Here is a 24392-nt window from a genome sequence, read left to right on the forward strand (position 1 = left end):
CGTGATTTGCGAGGGCACGCAACAGAATTGTATCAAAACTTCATTGTGAAATGACTGGGATGTAATAACACTTGTCATAGGAGCCTTGCACGTAAACTTTAATGTTGATCTGAAAATGACCTTTGACCTTACCATGTGACCTCCGACTGCAGCACAACATGCAGGTCGCCTAAGTCCATCTACCATCCAAGTTTGGTTGAAAAGTGACTTACGGTTGCGGAGTTAGGTGTCATAAGAGAGTCTTGCATGTAAACTTTAACGTTGACCTGAAATGGCCTTTGACCTTATCATGTGACCTCCGACTGCAGCATAAGATGCAGGTCCCCCAAGTCCATCTACAATCCAAGTTTGGTAGAAAAGTGACTTACGGTTTTGCGGAGTTAGGTGTCATAAGAGAGTCTTGCATGTAAACTTTAACGTTGACCTGAAAATGACCTTTGACCTTATCATGTGACCTCCGACTGCAGCATAACATGCAGGTCCCCCCAGTCTATCTACCATCCAAGTTTGGTTGAAAAGTGACTTACGGTTGCGGAGTTAGGTGTCATAAGAGAGTGTTGCATGTAAACTTTAACGTTGACCTGAAAATGACCTTTGACCTTACCATGTGACCTCCGACTGCAGCATAAGATGCAGGTCCCCCAAGTCCATCTACAATCCAAGTTTGGTAGAAAAGTGACTTACGGTTTTGCGGAGTTAGGTGTCATAATAGAGTCTTGCATGTAAACTTTAACGTTGACCTGAAAATGACATTTGACCTTATCATGTGACCTCCGACTGCAGCATAACATGCAGGTCCCCCTAGTCTATCTACCATCCAAGTTTGGTTGAAAAGTGACTTACGGTTGCGGAGTTAGGTGTCATAAGAGAGTCTTGCATGTAAACTTTAACGTTGACCTGAAAATGACCTTATCATGTGACCTCCGACTGCAGCATAACATGCAAGTCCATCTACCATCCAAGTTTGATTGAAAAGCGGCTTACAGTTGCGGAGTTAGGTGTCATAAGAGAGTCTTGCATGTAAACTTTAACGTTTACCTGAAAATGACCTTATCCTGTGACCTTCGACTGCAGCATAACATGCAAGTCCCCCAAGTCCATCTACCTTCCAAGTTTGGTTGAAAAGTGACTTACGGTTGCGGAGTTAGGTGTCATAAGAGAGTCTTGCATGTAAACTTTAACGTTGACCTGAAAATGACCTTATCATGTGACCTCCGACTGCAGCATAACATGCAAGTCCATCTACCATCCAAGTTTGATTGAAAAGCAGCTTACAGTTGCGGAGTTAGGTGTCATAAGGGAGTCTTGCATGGAAACTTTAACGTTGACCTGAAAATGGCCTTTGACCTTATCATGTGACCTCCGACTGCAGCATAAGATGCAGGTCCCCCAAGTCCATCTACAATCCAAGTTTGGTAGAAAAGTGACTTACGGTTTTGCGGAGTTAGGTGTCATAAGAGAGTCTTGCATGTAAACTTTAACGTTGACCTGAAAATGACCTTTGACCTTATCATGTGACCTCCGACTGCAGCATAACATGCAGGTCCCCCCAGTCTATCTACCATCCAAGTTTGGTTGAAAAGTGACTTACGGTTGCGGAGTTAGGTGTCATAAGAGAGTCTTGCATGTAAACTTTAACGTTGACCTGAAAATGACCTTTGACCTTACCATGTGACCTCCGACTGCAGCATAAGATGCAGGTCCCCCAAGTCCATCTACAATCCAAGTTTGGTAGAAAAGTGACTTACGGTTTTGCGGAGTTAGGTGTCATAATAGAGTCTTGCATGTAAACTTTAACGTTGACCTGAAAATGACATTTGACCTTATCATGTGACCTCCGACTGCAGCATAACATGCAGGTCCCCCCAGTCTATCTACCATCCAAGTTTGGTTTAAAAGTGACTTACGGTTGCGGAGTTAGGTGTCATAAGAGAGTCTTGCATGTAAACTTTAACGTTGACCTGAAAATGACATTTGACCTTATCATGTGACCTCCGACTGCAGCATAACATGCAGGTCCCCCCAGTCTATCTACCATCCAAGTTTGGTTTAAAAGTGACTTACGGTTGCGGAGTTAGGTGTCATAAGAGAGTCTTGCATGTAAACTTTAACGTTGACCTGAAAATGACCTTTGACCTTTCCATGTGACCTCCGACTGCAGCCTAACACGCAGGTCACCAAGTCCATCTACCATACAAGTTTGGCTGAAAAGTGACTTACGGTTGCGGAATTAGGTGTCATAAGAGAGTCTTGCATGTAAACTTTAATGTTGACCTGAAAATGACCTTTGACCTTACCATGTGACCTCCGACTGCAGCATAACATGCAGGTAACCCAAGTCCATCTACCATCCAAGTTTGGTTGAAAAGTGACGTACGGTTGCGGAGTTAGGTGTCATAAGAGAGTCTTGCATGTAAACTTTAACGTTGACCTGAAAATGACCTTTGACCTTACCATGTGACCTCCGACTGCAGCATAAGATGCAGGTCCCCCAAGTCCATCTACAATCCAAGTTTGGTAGAAAAGTGACTTACGGTTTTGCGGAGTTAGGTGTCATAATAGAGTCTTGCATGTAAACTTTAACGTTGACCTGAAAATGACATTTGACCTTATCATGTGACCTCCGACTGCAGCATAACATGCAGGTCCCCCTAGTCTATCTACCATCCAAGTTTGGTTGAAAAGTGACTTACGGTTGCGGAGTTAGGTGTCATAAGAGAGTCTTGCATGTAAACTTTAACGTTGACCTGAAAATGACCTTATCATGTGACCTCCGACTGCAGCATAACATGCAAGTCCATCTACCATCCAAGTTTGATTGAAAAGCGGCTTACAGTTGCGGAGTTAGGTGTCATAAGAGAGTCTTGCATGTAAACTTTAACGTTTACCTGAAAATGACCTTATCCTGTGACCTTCGACTGCAGCATAACATGCAAGTCCCCCAAGTCCATCTACCTTCCAAGTTTGGTTGAAAAGTGACTTACGGTTGCGGAGTTAGGTGTCATAAGAGAGTCTTGCATGTAAACTTTAACGTTGACCTGAAAATGACCTTATCATGTGACCTCCGACTGCAGCATAACATGCAAGTCCATCTACCATCCAAGTTTGATTGAAAAGCGGCTTACAGTTGCGGAGTTAGGTGTCATAAGGGAGTCTTGCATGGAAACTTTAACGTTGACCTGAAAATGGCCTTTGACCTTATCATGTGACCTCCGACTGCAGCATAAGATGCAGGTCCCCCAAGTCCATCTACAATCCAAGTTTGGTAGAAAAGTGACTTACGGTTTTGCGGAGTTAGGTGTCATAAGAGAGTCTTGCATGTAAACTTTAACGTTGACCTGAAAATGACCTTTGACCTTATCATGTGACCTCCGACTGCAGCATAACATGCAGGTCCCCCCAGTCTATCTACCATCCAAGTTTGGTTGAAAAGTGACTTACGGTTGCGGAGTTAGGTGTCATAAGAGAGTCTTGCATGTAAACTTTAACGTTGACCTGAAAATGACCTTTGACCTTATCATGTGACCTCCGACTGCAGCATAACATGCAGGTCCCCCCAGTCTATCTACCATCCAAGTTTGGTTGAAAAGTGACTTACGGTTGCGGAGTTAGGTGTCATAAGAGAGTCTTGCATGTAAACTTTAACGTTGACCTGAAAATGACCTTACCATGTGACCTCCGACTGCAGCATAAGATGCAGGTCCCCCAAGTCCATCTACAATCCAAGTTTGGTAGAAAAGTGACTTACGGTTTTGCGGAGTTAGGTGTCATAATAGAGTCTTGCATGTAAACTTTAACGTTGACCTGAAAATGACATTTGACCTTATCATGTGACCTCCGACTGCAGCATAACATGCAGGTCCCCCTAGTCTATCTACCATCCAAGTTTGGTTGAAAAGTGACTTACGGTTGCGGAGTTAGGTGTCATAAGAGAGTCTTGCATGTAAACTTTAACGTTGACCTGAAAATGACCTTATCATGTGACCTCCGACTGCAGCATAACATGCAAGTCCATCTACCATCCAAGTTTGATTGAAAAGCGGCTTACAGTTGCGGAGTTAGGTGTCATAAGAGAGTCTTGCATGTAAACTTTAACGTTTACCTGAAAATGACCTTATCCTGTGACCTTCGACTGCAGCATAACATGCAAGTCCCCCAAGTCCATCTACCTTCCAAGTTTGGTTGAAAAGTGACTTACGGTTGCGGAGTTAGGTGTCATAAGAGAGTCTTGCATGTAAACTTTAACGTTGACCTGAAAATGACCTTATCATGTGACCTCCGACTGCAGCATAACATGCAAGTCCATCTACCATCCAAGTTTGATTGAAAAGCGGCTTACAGTTGCGGAGTTAGGTGTCATAAGGGAGTCTTGCATGGAAACTTTAACGTTGACCTGAAAATGGCCTTTGACCTTATCATGTGACCTCCGACTGCAGCATAAGATGCAGGTCCCCCAAGTCCATCTACAATCCAAGTTTGGTAGAAAAGTGACTTACGGTTTTGCGGAGTTAGGTGTCATAAGAGAGTCTTGCATGTAAACTTTAACGTTGACCTGAAAATGACATTTGACCTTATCATGTGACCTCCGACTGCAGCATAACATGCAGGTCCCCCCAGTCTATCTACCATCCAAGTTTGGTTTAAAAGTGACTTACGGTTGCGGAGTTAGGTGTCATAAGAGAGTCTTGCATGTAAACTTTAACGTTGACCTGAAAATGACCTTTGACCTTTCCATGTGACCTCCGACTGCAGCCTAACACGCAGGTCACCAAGTCCATCTACCATACAAGTTTGGCTGAAAAGTGACTTACGGTTGCGGAATTAGGTGTCATAAGAGAGTCTTGCATGTAAACTTTAATGTTGACCTGAAAATGACCTTTGACCTTACCATGTGACCTCCGACTGCAGCATAACATGCAGGTAACCCAAGTCCATCTACCATCCAAGTTTGGTTGAAAAGTGACGTACGGTTGCGGAGTTTAGGTGTCATAAGAGAGTCTTGCATGTAAACTTTAACGTTGACCTGAAAATGACCTTTGACCTTACCATGTGACCTCCGACTGCAGCATAACATGCAGATCCCCCAGTCCATCTACCATCCAAGTTTGGTTGAAAAGGGACTTACGGTTGTGGAGTTATGTGTCATTAGGTTTGTGACGGACGGACGACGGACGACATTTGGATCCCTAAGTCTCGCCTTCACCTCTGGTGGGCGAGACAAAAATTGAATATCCCGAACGCGCAAAGCGAACGAGCAAAAAGTAGACCTTTTTAAAATCGTATTTTGTGATAGATTTCGACATGATATTCAGGAAATTAATGTTATTTCTCTTTTTTCTTTCCTTTCCCCCTTTTCATCCTCCCTTTTCCTTGTTTTTTTTTTACTTGGTCGTATTTTTTTTGGGGGGGAGGGGGAGGGGTGGGTGGCTCCGCAAGCTCCCCTCCACCCATCTGTAGCGGCCCGTATTCATTCCGCAAGCTAAAACATGTATGACATGATAATAATCGAGTACATTCATATACCACATGCATATTTTAAAAGTATGTATTATACTGCGCTGAATATGAAAATTTCTGTCAAGTTATGGTTTGAAATAGTTTACTGTTGGTAAGTTTCTGTCTTATATTGAAAGATTCCTTGCACTTTAAATTTCACAACTTAACACTCTCTGGAGAATGTAAAATGACCGGATCTAAATTTGATTCGTTAGACAATACGGAGTTTTCGCAAACCTCTGGAACGCGAGATTAGGGTCCGGTAACACAAAAGTTAACGATTAATCATAGACTCGATTTTCAAAATTGATTGTACATTATAGTCTATAGAATCAAACGTAGAAAACTGTTTTACAATCATTGCTAAGCTTCGCGTTACAGGCCCTATAGATCTGCTTTTCGTGTGCAAAATTCTTTCATGCGATACCAGCATGCCATTCCAAATTGTTGAAATCCCGCATTCATGCATGTACGGCTGGTCTTCATAGCATATTATGCCTGCCTGAGCTCTAGCACACAATGTAATGGGCATTATGTTTTACTTTTCCCAGAAATGGGGGACTAGATTCAAATTCCCGGGGGGAACACTTCCATTGATGAGTGGATACCAGGCGCGACCATGGGGTTTCGAAAAGCACCCTAAACAAGGGAAGCAAGTCTTTTCCAGATTATGAAAATGCATCTCTTAACAAGTATTTGGCTTGTGAAACCCTACAAGTATTGGAAATATACCCTTTTTCAGTATTTTAATCATCGTTTTTGACACCCTTATAACGTTACATAGGCCTATACGTAACGTACTTGCCCACTCTTTCCCTTTTACGCGTGGTCGCGCCTGGTATCCACTCGTCAATGGAAGTGGGCCCCCAGGGGAGCGTTTCATCAATATTTTCATCCGACAAGTTTGTCAGATCTGACATCTTTCCTTGATTCTGATTGGCTGAGAGGCACTGTTCCTATGGTAACTGTCGGATAAACTGGTACTTGTCGGATAAAATGTCCGACAAGTCCGTTCATGAAACGCCCCCCTGGGCGGCCTCTCGAGCTCTGGGAGGAACCAAATGTGGCTCTGGAAAGTCGTCCTAAATCGGATATATCGCTGTTACCATATTAGCAACCAGAATTTTGCACGCGAAACGCAGATTGAATGTTTCCGTTCCAGATGCGAAACGAAAAAAAAAATCTAATTTCACACAATTTGCATTGCAGGACAAAGTTTTACGACCATGATGACGGGCCCAAAAGTCTCTTCCAAAATCAGTATACCGTCGTAAATAAGCGTTTGCGTTCTCCAGCGAAAGGTCGGGAATGTCAGGCCTGCTAACTTCCCGCTGATCATTAATAAAATGATTGTGAAGAAATTCGTCGTTAGCCCTTTCACTTTCCAACATTTGTTTCTTGTGTTTGATCGGCATTGTTATTATTATGTTAGAGAATATTTATATTTTACTACCATAGATCAAATGAAATGTGACGATCTCTGATCCGTTACAGAAAGGGAGAGGTTGGGAATTTACATTCGTCAAAACACATGTTTCATTCTGTCATCTTGACAATGCTCTTTGATCTTCTCACTATCTATTTTTGCGATACATCTAAAGTTATATTTATCAGAATTATTTTGATAAAAAAAGAAAATAAACTGCTACAGTTCCGGCTTGGAAATTGATTTGCACTTTTCCTATGTGTTTTAAAAGAAATCTGTTTGTTTTCTTTGCCGGTACATGCAGTCACGACTCACTTGTTAGACGATGACTATCATCCCATTGAGAATGATAAAAATACGAATTGGTCAACCAGAACAGCAGAAGGACGAAGGTGAGAAGGTAAGAAGGAAAAATGGGGGGGGGGGGGGGGGGAGACATGGGTCTGTCCTTTCTGTATTCTATGTCTACTTAATTTCTATTTTATGTGACGCTATCCGATGAGTGCAAAAAACAGCACAAAGTAAAAGGCTTATAATCATGATAATAGTTTTCAATAATTATACATTGTGTCTACAAACGAAAATGTACAACGGGGTATATTTTTCCGCCAACATCAACAAACGAAGCATTAAAGGCATTGCTTCATATTACAAAATTATTGTATTTTTAATAATTGTTCACAAGAATAATATTTAGAAAAAAATACACATTGGAAGGAATAAAATCGAATTCGTGTATATATAGACACTTTTAAAATATCTATGAATGCTGTCACTGCAGCAGTGTGCAGCGACTTCTATGCAATTTTAATGTATATATTTTTGATATATATGTTTAAATTCATATTCCCCTAGGTTTCTCATTTCGCACTCTAGCATTTTCTTAATCTCTTTCTACATGAAATCCCATAGGGCAGGTTAACATGTGTTACAGTATAGGTACAGAAAGCTAATTCTATAGAGCAAACCTTAGGTCCACCCTTTATTGTTATAATTTGTATAGGAATGGTCAAGTTTATTGTTTTGTTATGTGTTGAGCGCTTGGCAGAGTATTTAGCCGAAACTCCGTCCGTTTATCTGGGATAAAGGGCGGCAGCCACAAATGTAATCATCGTCTAATTTTTCTGCTGAGAAGTCTAACTGTACAAGTCGTGATAATCAATGATCATCATAATAACATATCAAAAAGAAAACACACACGAACGAAAACAAACCAAAAATAACTGCAATATATTCCAGCATTCAGAAAATAAGGTATTTGATCCTCAGCAATAGCATATTATTGGGGTCATACAGTAGCAGCAAACTAAAATAATAACGGATGTCTGGGTTTTACCCTTGAAAACTATGTGAAAAACAAGGTAAGAAAAAGGAAAAAAAAGTTAAAACAAAATTGACAACCAAACACACAAGCTGCGTCATATTCATATTCTAATTTTTGTTTTTGTTTTTTTTCCTCGGGGAAACTCCGAGAAGGAAAACAAAAGGGCCATAGCATTTCAAGGGACAGTAAAAAAATATAATACTATTATTCACGACCAATGTCGCTATGGTAACGGTGAATTAACAGAATACAGGTATTAACATAACTTGTTATTTTTTTTTAAAGAAATCGTACTCAATAATCACGAATAAATCAGAACAGATTGAGAGAGAAGCGACCACACACCACCAAATATAGATTTAAAACTCTCTAAATATAGGTCTCTACTCAATAATCCAACAGGCGCCACATTTTTCCTCATAGTAGTTGGTCATTGATCTGTAACAGTACTCTGCATTTAAATCAGTATTTGTTGGAAAGTGCTGTTTTTGAGGAATGGATTAAAAGTAACCACTGAGCTATAACATTTAAAGACTTTGGATTTATCTGTTCGTTTGTTTTGTCTGATTATTTTTTGACGTTCGTAAACGGTCTAAAATTAATCTCGACCCACCAAACAACGAAGCGATACATAATATAGGTCCTTTTATACCATTACCACCGTGCAATCAAGCGTTTATTATTCCGGTTTCTATTCACTTTTTCGTTTGACATACGGGCTTTATATGCAAAAAAAAAGAAGTAGTGGGGTTGTCCATTCAAACATCCGATGTAAAAGTTTTTAATTTCATAAGTTAAAAAAAGAATCTTTTTGATTTGTTTAGACTTGGAGAAGAATTGAAATTGACTGACCCTTACCATTCTCCGATTTTCTGTCAATCCTGATTATAAAATATGGGAAATGCTTAACAGTTATATTGGATGTATAATATAGACCAGTAAGATTTGCTAAGCCATGTATAGGAAGGTATCGGGGCACAGTGGACTCATGTGCCTGGCTATATTCACAATGCGGTTCGAAAACCAGCCACGGCATTCTAATAAGCCAGTTCGTAGTTCCTTTCTGCGCATGGTCAAAAGATTCTACGCATGATCAGAGGAAGGTCATTTGTACTAACGTGACATATGGTGGTTTAAAATTTAATGAGATAAGCACCAACTTTGATGTCTTGATTATTCATATACTCTTTTGAATAGTGGTTTTCATTTACATCCACAAAAAACAACAATGCGTCCACGAACGACTGGTATTTTACAGTTTGCCAAGTACATTGTGCAACATGCTTTGATATGCATTCAAAGTAGGAATGCAACAAATACCTTCATAAAGTGTTCATTGGTGTGCTATTCTAGTCACCTGGTCTATTCAATTTCTTCATCCTGCTATGTAAGGCAAGCTTACGTAATATCTTGCTTTGAAATCTGCCTATCACAATGAAAGAAATGAAAGGTCATTTGACTAAAATTGTCCATGAGTAACTACGAACTGGTCTATTGCCCAAGTCTAGATAGGTTATATTGTACAGTCGATTCGTTGGTTGTTTCGTACAATGTTGATCGGTGCCGAGTCCACGACAGTGAATCAATGCAGTGGCGGATCCAAGGAGGGGGGGGGGGGGAGGCACATCCTGCCCGTGCCCCCCATTTTGGGAGTCATAATCTATTTTTGATGTAAATATACCATTCATACACAAGAGAGGACCCTTTTTTCATTTTTTTGGATTGTCAAATTTTATAGGGAAATGTGAGCCCCCTTTGAAAAATCCTGAATCCGCCCCTGAACCATTGTACTTTGAATCGATGTATATTTGAGTGTTCATTAACCATGGTAACACATGCCATGGATACACTAAACACACACATCCAACACAGTCCCTATACATTTCCGAAATAATGATAGAATATAAATGTTTTCCAATTACAATAAACATAAGTTCGGAGAACATCGGGTATATCTCGTTGTTTGTTTTTGTTTCTACCTTTAGAAACGAATCATGGCGGTAGTCGGAGCGTGTTGGAATAATGGATATTTCTCGTAACAATAACTTTTCCTGAAATAGCCATAGTTTACTAGTTTACCGACTCTTTTCATTGCATTCACAATAAAGACGATATAACATCTCTATTGCCCGCTCTACGGTATTGCCATTATACACGTGAACTTTGGCTCTTTTCCAAGTCAAATTAGTATTTTTTTCTAATTGTGTCCGACATGCTAGCGAATTTCATCGTAACAAAAACGCAGTGTAGTGCAAAATTCAATGAATTACACAAATCACGAGATTATACACGTGGTAAGCTATATATGCTAAAAAGAAAATGAATTATTCTGGGTGCAGTATTTGGTGGAACTCTGGATAACGTTAATCGAAATTACAGGAAAAGTTAACACTGCAAAATGGGATTTAAAGATGATGACCTGTTGTTACAACAGAATTTCAACAAATGAAAGAAATCGATTGTTTCTTAGAATTTTCTGCCACATACTCGTATACTATAACTCTGATGAAAAACCCTGCGCCTTTTACAGTTTGTAAACAGATTAAATAGTGCCACACAGATTTTGTAAATAGTTATCGTCAATTCAATTCAATCTTATTCAATTCCATTAAAACTTTAATATACAATTGCGTCAAAATTTCAGTAAAATCGAGCAATATAAAATGTAATATTACAATAATTGTCATATTTTTAGAAAATGAACTTATGTACATGTTACAGATATTCTGAGATACAGAATGAAAATTCTGTATCTCAGAGTTTTCTTTCTTGTAAAAACACATTGCAAGATACAAATAATAATAATACTAAAGAACAGCAAAGTATTGGAATCGGACAGTCATAAAAACTCGGCTGGGATTTTCAAGATATGACTAACCTTAATTGATAAAATATGCGTTAGAATTAAATCCATAAGTTAACCAAAAAAAAAATTGAGTAGGTCATCGGCAAATAATTCAAGAAAATCATAAATAATAAAATGTTTTCTTTAATTAAACTTAAAGCAATACATTAACATATAGGCTAAGCAAAACTGCAAAAAAAAAATTCACATATAGTAATAGCCAGTGAAGTAAGGAGGAATACTATTACACTCGACATATTTTTTTTTAAATCAAATCGCGATATATGCGAATGACAAGAATAACAAAATTTACGAATCCAGCATGCTCATAAAAATGCATGCAAATGAAATCAAAATATTTATTTTCTTTTGTATCTCAGAATATTTGTAACGTGTACCGATGGCATTATCAAATTTCAAAATTTATGACATGACCATTTTCCCAATACGATACTAAATTAATTTTATAATCATCAGCAGTCTTGAGCGACACAACGAACTTTGAGAAGGGTCATTGGCATTATTATACAACAGAGCTATTTGGTCGTCGAGCAAGACTCTATATTATTGATTCCTCTTGAACGACGAAGAAAGTAATTGATATATAGACTGTTATACGTAACTATTATGCAACACGTTGAACTTGCTTGCAGAGAGAGGACAATGTCACTAATAACATCTATTATAGAATGAGGCGCAAAACCTGACAGTATTATATTGCTTTGTTTGAAGCATCACCGAGGGAACACCTTTTGAAGTTGTTTGTTTCGTTTTGTTTCTGGATTATAACTCAAAGAGAGCAAATGTCAACTCAGGTTGGCGGGTAAAGATCTTTAAAATGCCCTTCAGGAAACAAAAGATAGCGTGATCGATTCAGGTACTCGGCCATGAGCATTAGTTTTAACATGGGAATTTCTGGTAACAAGCTGTTTTTTTTTTAGAATATAGGTCCTCATCAATCCATCTTGAGCATTGTCCGCAATCCAAGATGGCGTCCAAAGCCAGCCTAAAAATCCCCTTTAATGTCTTTAACGTTGTTTCTATTCAATTGTTTTAACGGTCAAGTAGTATTTTTGACAAGTTAGTGGTCAGTGGTCAAGTATGTCAAAACATCCAAGATGGCTTCTAAAACAGGAGTCTTATACATTGCTGCTATTACTTACAGATTGACATTCACATTCATTTGATATCTGCCTGAGAGATGTGATTTTATTTTAAAACCGTGGTTTAAAGAGTAAAATATTACTGTACATTGGGACAAGTTACAAGGAGTCAGTGGTCCAGCATGTTTAGAAATGCAAGATGACTTTTAAAAAATGGAGTCTAAATTGACTACTGTTTCTGAAAAATTGACATAGGATTCAAAATTCACCAGGGAGATATGATTGTGGTGTCTACACTATATTTTCAATGGTTAAATGATATTTTGGGACTGATAATAATTTTCATGCAGTTTTCCATTTTGCCTAAAAATTAATGATGGTTTCCAAAATGGCGTCTAAATGACTCCCGTCACTTAGAAATGGTCATAATTCATACAAAATCTACATGTGAGATATAATGTTGGTGTCTACGCTTAAAAACATTGGGAAAAGAAATCCTGTGGTTTCAGGACTAGGTAACAGCAGTCATTTTGTACACAGTATCGGAATTCTTGACATAATGGAAAACTAAACGTCCTTGTTACTTGTCTCAATGTAACCATAGTGCAGAATCAAAATTTATTTCTCACAGGTAGATATGAAGTATGACAATTTTTAAGTGATGGAAGTTAGACGCCGTTTTGAAAGCCATCTTGGATTTTCAGACAAAACGGACAATTGCATATCATTGTCAGCAGTTCCAAAGTATTATTTGACCCTTGAAAGCACGGACGAAAATCTTAAGGGGGGGGGGCGGGAGGACGCGTCTCACCAACTTTGTGGAAGGGGGGGGGGGGAGACACAATATCAAATGCCCCCCACTTTTTTGGTCCTTTATGATGAAAAATAAATACATCATTCAAAATCGAAATAACGTGGTCAAATTAGTGCTTAACTCTGCCCAGTTTGCATTTGCAAAATTTCTCGCGCGGTCGCTCTGATCCCGCGCTCCATCTGATCTTACTGGATTTTGGCCACGACAAATTCCTTCGTTTAGCGTATTGCAAAGGTTATATCCGCTTCATCATGAAAGTATGGTTATAATACTTCTATTTATGAATTTATTGTATGATAGCCTACCTATGACTTTTAAATGTAGTTATAACTTTGATCATAAATCAATCAAAACATCCTTCGAATAAACTGGCGAGATGGGGGGTGGGGGCACATACTAGAATCTTTGTGGAAGTGGGAGATAATTTTGTACAAAAATGTAGGCATACCCTATACTTCAAGTGTACGATGAGTTACTGATGACATTGACCAAATCATTGCCGTTAATGAAACACTGAGGCAAATGAAGACAGCAATATTTCTCACACAAAGCCCCAGTCACATATAGACCCCGGACCACACCGGACCATCCCGGATCTGATCCGGGGTGGTCCGGGTGGGAGAGATCCGTGTTGGCGCCTTGGGCATCCTTGGAGGTCCGTGGTGGTCCGTGTTGGTCTTTGAACGTCCGGGAGGCCAACACGGCAGTTTTTGACTGCCAAAAACATCCGGCGTCATCAGTGGACTGCCGGGTAGACAAGCAATCCGGGATGGTCCGTGTAGCTGATGTGTTGGTCCGTGTAGCTGACGTGTTGGTCCGTGTTGCTGCGTGTAGGTCCGTGTAGTTGCCGTGGAGGTCCGTGTAGCTGCCTGGAGTATAATTTAGCAGTCCGTGTTTTTTCCCCATCAATTTTCTACAACACTGTTTACTTTATGAACTTTTCAGTAGTTGCTAAACAGTTGACATTAACATATGCTTCATTTATTTAAGATTAAACATTCAAAATTGAATTTCTTGTTTAAGATTTAAAGTGTAGATCCTTGTGAAGATGCCGTGTGTGCTATCATTAAAGCCCCAGTCACATATAGACACGGATCAATACGGCAATGCCGGCATGATCCGGGGAGGTCCGGGGTCGTTTTGCCCCGGATTAAGCGTCGACGAGCGTTGATGATAGCACACACGGCATCTTCACAAGGATCTACACGGACCATGCCGACAGAGCACGTCGTCTACACGGATCATCTGGTCGTCAACACGTCAGCAACACGGACCTACACGTCAGCAACACGGACCAACACGTCAGCAATACGGACCAACACGTCAGCTACACGGACCAACACGTCAGCAATACGGACCAACACGTCAGCTACACGGACCAACACGTCAGCAACACGTCAGCAACACGGACCTACACGTCAGCAACACGGACCAACACGTCAGCAATACGGACCAACACGTCAGCTACACGGACCAACACGTCAGCTACACGGACCAACACGTCAGCAACACGTCAGCTACACGGACCAACACGTCAGCAACACGGACCAACACGTCAGCTACACGGACCAACACGTCAGCTATATTGACCAGCACGACAAATGAAAATATGCTCATAAAAATGAGCTGATTTTTGTTTTATTTATTTCATTCATTTTCTCATCCTTGTCAGGGTCGCAACATCGTAATTGTTTTCTGAATGAATTTATATTAAAAAAGTATATAAAAACTCAAAACCTCCTTAACCAGTAAAAACGCTGTTTCATTTTTTTTACAACACAGTTTACTGTTTTTAGAGTAGCTGTTAAGTTCTTTAAATCTTAAACAAGAAATTCAATTTTGAATATTTAATCTTAAATAAATCAAGCATAATTATGTAGAAAATTGATGGGGAAAAAACACGGACTGCTAAATTATACTCCAGGCAGCTACACGGACTTCCACGGCAGCTACACGGACCTCCACGGCAACTACACGGACCTACACGTCAGCAACACGGACCAACACGTCAGCTACACGGACCAACACGTCAGCTACACGGACCATCCCGGATTGCTTGTCTACCCGGCAGTCTACGGATGACGCCGGGTGTTTTTGACAGTCAAAAACTGCCGTGTTGGCCTCCAGGACGTTCAAGGATCAACACGGACCACCATGGACCTCCAAGGATGCCCAAGGCGCCAACACGGATCTCTCCCCGGACCACCCCGGATCACGATCCGGGATGGTCCGGGGTCTATATGTGACTGGGGTGCATTGGTATGTTGTCCTAAAAACGACGCATTTCAAGCATTGTTTGCAATTATGTAAAGAAAACAAGCTCATGAGACAAAGACTAAAAAGGATGCATGAAAATGGTCAAACTGTCAATTACTTTATGTGATCATTAACATTTTCTCACTAAAAAAATATATATATTTCGAGTGCGAAGTGCGGGCTGAATTTTTGTATATTATAATTGCAACGCTTTTATCGTGAAAATCAACAGCAGGATACGTCTCACACGAAAATAACAATGCGAGCGCGAGCTGATTTTTTTAAAGATTCATTTTATACTGACCTGAAAACGGGTCATTTTAAGGCGCATACATTCGTAATTCCGAAGCTTCGTTATTCCGAAGGTTCGGATATTCCAAAGGTTCGTTATTCCGAAGGTTCGTATTTCCGAAGGTTCGTAATTCCGAGGGTTCGTTAGTCCGAAAACGAAATGAGGTTCGTAATTCCCAAGGTTCGTTAGTCCGAAAACGAAGTGAGGTTCGTAATTCCTAAGGTTCGTTAATCCGAAAAAGAAATGAGATTCGTAATTCCGAAGGTTCTTTAGTCCGAAAACTAAACTTATTTCGTTTTCAGACTAACGAACCTTCGGAACAACGAACCTTATTTCGTTTCGGATTAACGAACCTTCGGAACAACGAACATTATTTCGTTTTCGGATTAACGAACCTTCGGAACATCGAACCTTATTTCGTTTTCGGATTATCGAACCTTCGGAATAACGAACCTTCGTAATAACGCCACAAATGTTTGGATTAACAAACCCTTTTACGTTTTCGGATTAACGAACATCGAGGTATAGGCAATTTACGTGTTTCGGAATTACGAACCTTCGGAATTACGAACCTTCGGAATTACGAAGTGTAACCATTTTAAGGTGGGACGTAGTTGTAGTGTAGGCCCTATAAGTAAAAAAGTTTGAATTATTATGAAATAGTCTACAAAACTGTAATAATGATAAATATCGCTTGATACATAATAAAAAAGATATACATTCATCATGAATATTGACGTAAACATTGATCGTTAAAAACTATTTCACCATCTTTGAACATAGTCTATGTGAGCGCGAAGCGCGAGCTGAAGACTGTTGATATATTGACGTGGCAATATGATATATTGACGCGGTAATATGATATTTTGATGATTATATGTAGGAATAGCTGAAGTTATGGAAGTAGTTGCATTCTCACTGACAACATAACCGAGTTGTATTGTTTTGTAAGATACAGATTGGAAATGGGATACATCTTGTAGTTTGCAATCGCGAATAAGATAGGCCTATGATTAAACACACAATGCAAGCGCGAAGTTCCAGCTGAAACTTGTTGGTATAATGACTTGAAAAGTCATCCTGATGCGCTGGTGGGGATATTATCATGGTAAGTATAGAAGGAAAAAGCGAAAGGATTTAGCTTAGAGTTATGCGAAGCAAACGAGTATAAAACCGATGAACTTTGAATGAAACATAATTCTTCGGGATTGTCGTTTTTCATGTCAACCCTCGCAGATTATGCGGCCTCAAAGTACCGTGACGTCACGGTCATTATTTTCTACCATGTATTCAGCGTGAAAATTGTCCTGATATCCGATCCTCTACAACCCGATCACGTCACGTTAACTCGCAAAACTTTCAAGAAGCTCAAGTTTCTCTCAACACTTTGAACTAGAACACCAACGCAGCGGACCGTTAGTAGAATGACAAAAACCACGATCTATCTCTTCTTCACTTTCCTTCATGCACTTTGTAACCCCTTGAAAGAATGGGTTCAAGTTTACCCCTAGACTTGTCTCCGGGGATACATTGGGGTTTGTCTATTTTTAGCCTTTTGAAACAGCTGGTAAATATTTGATTGAAACAGGAATTGAAAGGAGCGCGTTACCATAACATGACCCACGTGACCTATTTTACCCCACGCGATTGATGTTGTACAGTTATGGATGAATGTAATTTATGATGCACTTTCTTAGAATATCAATTAACTGCCTATGCAAATGACAAGAATTAAAATATCGTTCCACTTCTTATTTTTTATTGGATTTATTTATAGTAGTAATCAAACCCACTTTTCTGAGAGAGAAAACACTTTGTACCAATAAATACAGATAGATGTATTAAAATTCGGTGCTACAAATCTCCATCACACTCTAACAGAATATAACTTTAAGCACTGTCCCAAATGCAATAAGTCAAATATGTTTTATTAATTTAAAATCGATCTTTACAGGTCGAATAATTTCCCAATATGCCCCTTTATCCACCTTTATTTTTCATCTTTCTCATTGTCTTATGTTTAAAAGAATGAAGTTGATTAGGAAAAGTAATGAACAGTCTTTATCACAACAACATCATTAATCATATTCTATTTTAGCTTCTGAAGAAGATTTTTTTTTGAAAAAAAATTAACATACATGTAGCATGTCTATTCCTATATACTAACACATTTCTTAAGGGTAAAGGGAATATGTATGATAAACCGTAAGCAGAACCGTAATGTTACATGGAAATAAATTCGCTTTGTTATTTTTTTTTCAAATTCAATTACGATGCTCTGCTTTTATTAATTGCAGAGTGGATTGATTTAATAGCAACCGTCCCAGAAATACCGCATAACAGTTTCCCCGTAAAGAGATGCAGAAATTTTCTAAAGAAATATGCTTTCTTACTTGCAAAATTAATGACTTACTGTTAAATTGAAGCAGGCTTCAGGTGCTTATTCTTTAGTGTTGTAGTTATTTATCATGTATCTGAACACATATCTCGACATGTTATTTTTTGCAATATGAAGTTTGGGCGTGGATTCTAAAATTATTCATTGAAAAAATATATCTTGTTTTTAATTCGAAACTGCAAAACCCATTCAGCTTAATGAAAATAGAAATATCTAAAGCTGTGTACTGAAAGAACAAACATCGTGGCTATCAACATAATGAAATTTGAATCGTATTTTTTAATTAATTCCCTTTCTCTCTTCTAATTATTTTTTATTCATATAGCACGACACATGTGATATCTTTTACTTGAATCACCTCTGATATCCTTTCCGAACGCTCAGAGGTTATGCGAACAGGTAAACTGTAAACGCCGAAATCTGACGACAGGAAGATCATTCTTAAAGAGATTGACGCAATCAATACAAAAAAGGTAATAAAAGATTCACTCATCTGTAACAACTAGAAGCAATGAAAGGCTTGATTGACGACGTGGATAGATAAAACCCGAAACCGCCGTGTTCACCAGGGCACTGCATGTATAGACTTACCGATAGGTCTTCAACGGACAATCGGTTGAAGTGCACATTCTTCTGATTTGTTGTGATATAACCATAAGCTGTTGACACAAATAAATCAACCCCTCTTGAATGAGCATTTTCGTCAATTTGCATCGTGAGAGCTGATTAAGTAAAAAAAAAATTATGGTGTATTTGGAACCAAGATTTGCAAAACTAATATCCAACAAAGAAATGACCAAAACGGCTGGTGTAACGGTTAGCAAAATAGAGGAGATTTGGAGTTGTCATTGGCCATCAGATGTGAGCTTGACATACTACGATGATCACTTCCAAACAATCTTTTAACCTTCGTGGACGGTAGATCATTTGTTTCGGAATAAAACCTGTGGAAAATAACGACTTGTGGGCTTTCATTCATTCTGTTGTGTGTCAAATCATTACGGAGCCATTGTTGAACAAATGCTAATTTTGACAAAAATCTTGTACAAGTGGTGACACAATAGCTGATAACAGCAGGGTCAAATTTGAATGTTGTTTTCATACCATCGACAGATTTGTTTCATGGAAGTCTCAATAACTTTGAATCCTGTATTATGTTGACGATATTAACCGTGTAATATGCCTGTTCAAGGCCCCCAACCACCTACGTCAGGTACTACAGCTCACTTTAGTAGATCTAGGAGACGACACTCTTTGCCTGCTCTTTCGTCTGCTCAACTCAACAGACTATCCGCCAACGCAGCAAAGAAAACTCCCCCAGGAAGTAAAGTTGGCCTGCCTAAATCATCACCAGAAGAACGTTCTAAAAAATCGCTTAATACAAAGGATAAACTCAAAGGCAATTCTAAAGACCAAATCAAATCACCAAACTCTGGTGAAAAGGCTGATGATTGCTTAGATTCGCATGCATACTTTGATGAAAACGACAACGAATGCAACGGGAAAGACGATAGTCCATCGTTTGGATCAGACCACAGCCATGACAGCCATGAAATATCGGTTCAAAAAGGTTCGTCCATACTGCAAAAGAGGACCCAGTCTAAATCAAATGCCGTTTTCATTTTCCATTTTGAAGAAGATGATGATAAACCGAAGGGGATAAACTCACCTGGAAACTCAACTTTGCTACCTCCTGACACAACCGAGGCTGATAATTTAAAAAAAGAACTTAGAAACACATGGCCTCAGGAATCGTTCGATAACAATTCCTTTAACCTAGTTAATTCACTTCGGTTCAATAAATTGAGCTTCTGTGGATATAAGCATAAACAGTTTAAAGATAGCAGGAAGTTATGTCACATCATGTCGCCAGTTTTAGAGATGACATCCCCAGTAGACGATACTGAATATGATCTGGAAGATGAATGGTCAACATCAAGTGGAACAGACCTATGGATGGAAAATGGATCATCTAAAGCTTCATCTTGGTCTTTTCAGGGCAGAGATGATGTGAAAAAGAGGGGAAAATCTATAAAGCTAAACGCTAATTCAAACTTGATGTTACTTAATGATCCAGATCGCAACCCTAGCAGCAATCTACGATCAGCTCTATCACTCTCACCTCGTCGCAGGAATTCATTGACAACATTAAGAACGACCAACTCAAAATCGAAAGAGAAAACTTCGCTGCCTTCGTCATCACAGCGACTCCGAAGCGACAAAGGAGGTGGCGTTGCGTCAACGGTCGGAAACATATTCAATAGTCTCAGACCTACAACCATTTCAACTTCCAAATCGCAAACACTTGATAATTATGAGCCTACCCAACTACCATCTCGCTTGCAAGTTCGACGGCGAAGTCTTAGCTCGCTACCTGATCTTGTCAAAATGAAAGGTACAGCAGGATTAGCAAAACGGTGAATCCATGCGAACGGTTTTTTTTGCATCTTGTGAAAGAGATCGGAGATGAAGAACAAAGGTTGTGGACAGGATATTAAAAAAATCATTAAGATAATGACAGCAACTGCAATCAGTGGTATAAACTTGTTCTAAAAAGTGTTGATTGCTTTTACGCAAGTAATTAATCATTATAGTTTAGTTCACAGATGGAACACTTTAGCAATATTGTAATCGAGCCTGATGAAAGTCATTGTTAACAGTTGATGTTTTATCTGAAAACAGAAGTAAATTAATATTTTATCATCATTAACTCGCAATAATTATAAAAGTATTTTGGATAACTTATTTATGAAAACTTTTAAATGTAGTATATCATGTTCTTAGAATAGTCAATTAATTTATCCTTAAAGAGCTTGATATAGTTTAGTTCAAGCTCATGTTTGTTCCTGATGTGAAAGTTGTAAGATTTTGAAGAAAACGAGTGCAAAGTATTTCTGAAGTAGCTTGAGGTGCGTTTTAAAGATTCGGAAAGTCCGTCATTTTATTGTTGTGCAAAAGGATCGCCGTTATAGATGTATTTTTAATGTCAAATGCATGGTATATATGAGCTTAAATTAAATGTTTAGTTGCTCGGCGATTGAATTTCCCCCTAATAATCATTGAAAATTAATTATCATTCAATTGCTACGAGGAAGGAAATAAATTAATGAATAAGAACAGAATACAATTTATAATTTCTTTCTCATTATTAATTTGACTTGCAAAATATCGATGGATGCAGGAAAGAACAAAACTACACACTTCCCAATGAATGACCTTAACCCTAACCCTACTATACATGTAGTGTATCGTCTAATACACAGTAAAACACGCTTATAATAATATACAGCGCTGTTTACTATAATAAACCTTTACAGGAATTGTTTAACAGTTTAACCGTAACTTATCTGGGCTATTTTGCAAGCATAAAGTCCTGGGGGCCTTTTAGCCCCCCTCCCCCCAGATTTAGTATCGACTTTGAACATGATATATTTGTTTTTTACGCAATTTTGGTCTGACAAGCACGTACATAATGTATCATAATTTCGTAATCGCTTGCCCGGGCTTCACAAATTTGGTCTCAAAAGTTGTGCGAGACTTAAAGGTAAAAAGTCAGCGAGCGGCACGATCAAAAACTTTCGCGCAGCGGATATATAGCGAAAAATGTAGAGCAGGGGGCTGAGAAGCCCCCACCGGTAAGTTAGGGTTAAAGGGATGGTCCGGGCTAAAAATATTTATATCTTAATACATAGAGTAGAATTCACTGAGCAAAATGCCGAAAATTTCATCAAAATCGGATAACAAATAATAAAGTTATTGAAGTTTAAAGTTTAGCAATATTTTGTGAAAACAGTAGTCATGAATATTTATCAGGTGGGCTGATGATATCACATCCCCACTTTCCGTTTTCTTATGTTATTACATAAAATCATATTTTTTTCATTATTTCATACTTGTGTGAATAATATGTCTCCCTTATAATAAAATAAGTTGCAGCAATAAATATCTAATGCACGAAATCAGTTGCCAATCAAATTTTTTTAGTTCTTGGAGGAATTTTTTTAAAATAAACCTAATTTCATATAATGAAATACAAAAGAACAAGTGCATCAGCCCACCTAATGAATATTCATGACGACTGTTTTCACAAAATATTGCTAAACTTTAAAATTCAATAACTTTGTTATTTGCTATCCGATTTTGATGAAATTTTCGGCATTTTGCTCAGTGAATTCTACTCTACTTATTAAGCTATAAATACTTTCAGCCCGGACCATCCCTTTACTCAACTTATTGAGAATTAAATTGAAAACAAATAATGAACTTTGTTGTTTAAGATTTTAAAAACATGTTTAAACAACTCCTATAAGATTAATATAGCATGTATAGCATGTATAGTAAATAGCGTTGTATAGAAATGTTAAACAGTGTTTAACTGTGTACTAATCAAATGGGCAATGGCATTGGGTATGATACATTTTGATTATTTTTGTCGAACCAAATGACGGTCTTCTATTTCTCAAAATCTCTTTATTGACCAGTTGGAAACTAAATTATTGTGCGGGCTCAGTCTCCAACAGGTTAAATATAAGAAATATTAAAGTGAGATGATATCATTTTGCTTGGCGCATATAATATATATCTTAATTCTAGGGCTAGTTTAAAGTTTGGGTCATTCTAACCAGTCCTTGTTGGACTTATTACTGTTCAGTGACTAAATGGAGATATATGAATTTTCGTGTTGAGCTTCAGACCAAATAATAAATTAACATAATTTGTGTTATAGTATTATGGAAATAGCTCAGATTTCTATAGTCTACTATTTCTGCTACAAAATAATCTGGTAATTGAAAAGTCCTTTATCATTATTTCTACACGAATTGGGTGATCCCTAAACGATAGAATTACATAATTCAGTAGTCAACTGCAACTGCTACATAACTCTTAAACAGACTTTTCCTATGTCGTGTTATCAGTCTTTCTAACAACTAATTTATGCACATTCTTCACCCCCTGGGGGAGTATATTCCAGTCAATGCTAACTGGATGAACACTATGCACCCTGCCGTGTATCCATATAATACCTGAATGGAAAGTTGTTATAACCGTATCAGCGGTTTTATATCATTATTATTATTAATATAATTATTACTATTATTACTATTACTACTATAGATATAACTATCATTTTTATCAGTATTATTGTTATTGTCATTATTACTGTTATTTATTTTAATTCATATCATTGAGTGTCACTTTCACTATTTTCATTTACATTGTTATTACTATTATCATTATTATTATCATTTATTATCATTATCATTATTATCATTATTATTATTATTATTTCCATTGTTCACAACTTGATGTTCTGTTGGTATATTAAACAGTAACCGGACTTCTTCCAGAAATCTAGGATTATTGTTCTACATGTATATTCTATCAAATGGGTCCTCTTCTCATTGTTCACTTCTCTTTCTAATTCAAGACCTTCCGTAGGATATGAGCTGTTCCAAGCAAGCTCGCCTTCTGTATCGTTTCAAAGGGCATAATAATAATAATTATTATTATTATCATTATTATTATTATTATTATTATTATTATTATTTTTATTATCATCATCATCATCATCATTATTATTATTAATATTACCATTATTATCAGTAGTAGTAGTGTTAATAGTAATAGTATTAATGTGAATACTATCATCTTGTTACCTTCACTATCACTATTTCTATTTTCTGCCTTCCCATGCTCGATATTTGCAGGCTTTAAAGGGATGGTCCAGGCTGGAGATATTTATATCTCAATATATAGATTAAAATTCACAAAGCAAGATGCTGAAAATTTGGTCAAAATTGGATTACAAATAACGAAGATATTGAATTTTAAAGATTTGCATTATTCCGGTGAAACACTTCTAGGCATGTCTTTATAGATATTCATTAGGTGGGCTGATGATGTCATATCCCCACTTTTTCTATTGTAGTTTTTATATGTAATTAGGTTTATTCAAAAACTTTCTACTTAGAACTATAACAATTGGATTGACAACTGATTAAGTGCATTAGTTATTTATGGCCGCAACTTGATTCATTAAGATGGAGACACATCATTTACACATGTATGAAAAAATGAAACATTTATTATTTCATGTAATAACATAAGAAGAAGGAAAATGGGGATGTGACATCATCAGCCCACCTAATGAATATTCATGACGATGTGCATATAACTATTTTTTCACAAAATATTGATAAATTTTTTAATTCAATAACTTCATTATTTGTTTTCCGAGTTTGATGAAATTTTCAGCATTTTGCTTTGTGAATTTTACTCTATTTATTTAGATTAAAATATTTTCAGCCTAGACCATCCCTTTATATCTACCATTACATGCTATGCAGGGCCTTCTGGGAGATAAGTAAATAGCTGCATAGGCTACCCTGGGTGAAAAAGAGCTATATTATATAATCATTAGTTATCATTATTAATTGA

This window comes from Lytechinus pictus, chromosome 3 (genome assembly GCF_037042905.1).
Source record: "Lytechinus pictus isolate F3 Inbred chromosome 3, Lp3.0, whole genome shotgun sequence".
Lineage (NCBI taxonomy): Eukaryota > Metazoa > Echinodermata > Echinoidea > Temnopleuroida > Toxopneustidae > Lytechinus > Lytechinus pictus.